This window comes from Meleagris gallopavo, unplaced genomic scaffold, assembly GCF_000146605.3.
Source record: "Meleagris gallopavo isolate NT-WF06-2002-E0010 breed Aviagen turkey brand Nicholas breeding stock unplaced genomic scaffold, Turkey_5.1 ChrUn_random_7180001955705, whole genome shotgun sequence".
Classification (NCBI taxonomy): domain Eukaryota; kingdom Metazoa; phylum Chordata; class Aves; order Galliformes; family Phasianidae; genus Meleagris; species Meleagris gallopavo.
Window position 1 is genome coordinate 10,187 of NW_011216423.1, and position 1,755 is coordinate 11,941.

General features: G+C 34.6%; 1 long non-coding RNA gene across 1 annotated transcript in view; it reads left to right on the plus strand.

Moving 5' to 3' along the window:
• Window positions 1–1,501, plus strand: part of LOC109365125 — a 5,560-nt gene extending 4,059 nt beyond the window's left edge. Inside the window, exons 2-3 of the long non-coding RNA XR_002110784.1 lie at window positions 1,115–1,182; window positions 1,451–1,501. This is a non-coding gene — a long non-coding RNA (uncharacterized LOC109365125). The remainder of the gene's footprint in view (window positions 1–1,114; window positions 1,183–1,450) is intronic.
• Window positions 1,502–1,755: the final 254 nt, after the last annotated feature.

A 1,755-nucleotide genomic window follows, 5' to 3' on the forward strand; every position in this document is an offset into this window, starting at 1 on the left:
AAAAAAAAAAATGGCACCCATTGACATCCATTGATACTTGCTGAATACTTGAGACCAAACAGTGGATGTCAGCACAATGAGGCTGTGGATGGTGCATCCCATCAGTGGCAACATTTCCCTAGCAATGACTGTCACAGAAGTTGTGAAACAGTGGGTCATCTCCACTGGTGCAGATTTCTACGAGCAAGGCATGCAGCTTTTTGTTAATCACTGATGAAAATGCATAGCAAATGGTGGTGGCTATGTTGAAAAACAGTGTTTTGTAGGTGAGAATTTACTCTATAAAGTAGTGTTATTATACTCTTTGCATCTGTTGTAATTTCCATGGAAAGAGGAGGCATTACTTTTGGAATGACCTGTGTGTTTGACATTGACACAAATACTTTTTGGGAAATAAAAAAAATAAATAAATACAAAATTCCTGGTTCTGACAGCACTTAGTAATTTCTGGCAGAAATATTATGTCATAAGCTTTGCTTATACTTCAGAAGCACTCTCCTATACCACATTTCATAGTTCAGAAGTGAATGAAGCATGTCAGGAACTTGGAATATTGTAAATAGAGACTTTTATTCATTCCATATAATAATATTCTTGGCCTTTCTGAATTTCAGATGCATGGTCAGTAATATAATATAGATTTTAAATGTGAAATAATGTTAAACATTATATATAATTGCTAATATTTTAATGATGAATTCAGTTTATACACAATGTATGGGAAAGACATTGGTCAACTGGAAGAGCCTGTATCTCTTCTAATATACATCAGAATCATGTGGATTTCTGTATGACAAGCACATGTACAGTACTGAGGTTGCTATAAAAGTGGTAGCACTGATTAAAAATTTCCTATATGTATGAATTAATTTATTGAAAATATTTTCTATTTTCTCTTTAAACTACATGTTAGGATATACTCCATATCTTTGTCCTTGTCACTTTTTGCCCTCATCTTTCTACTCTCAAGGTATTTTACTGAAAATTTCAACATTATCATTATCACACATGGATTATATTCTCTTGCAAATCACTTCTCACAATTGTCTCTATCATTTGGCTTGTGTAAACTGATGCCTAAACAATTAGCTTCTCTCTCTTTGTTCTCTAACAGATTAAATATACCTGTCCTAGCAGAAACATCCACTGGGAGTGGGGAATAAGTGAATGACTGCCTGGCAGGTAAGCCACAACACCTTTTTTTTTTTTCCCCCCTACAATTTTTCAAAAATACGTCTGGTAGGATTCAGGTTCTCATTCAGACATATAAGCATAGATGTCTGTGACAGAGTTATCCAAGTGAATAGGCTCTTGATTCTTGATCAAAGATCATCAGGTCAATATCACTAGTGAAATTTAGAGAACTGCATTGCTGACTAAAAATACATTTCTTTTTTAAATAAAATGAATAGCCTGTGTTGGCTGAAGGTTGTGTTAAACTTGCTTGCAGAAAGCATACTGCCCTTTGAAGAGACTGAGTGCAAACAAAGAGGCAAGGCAGGAAAAAGACCTAGAAGAGACTTTTACCTTTAGGATTAAAAGCTGCATTTCTGATAGTGTCTTATAACACTACAAGAGCCAATAAATGTCTATGTGAGAGTAATTAAGTTCTAAACATCACTGCTTTTACTGTATACCTGTTTGTATGTGTGTGTATGTGGCAGAATTTCTCTGTAATTAACGCAGTAGATAGATTTCCAAAGAAAATGTCAAGGTTAACACTTGTCAGAGACTCATACTGTCTGACCAAATTCT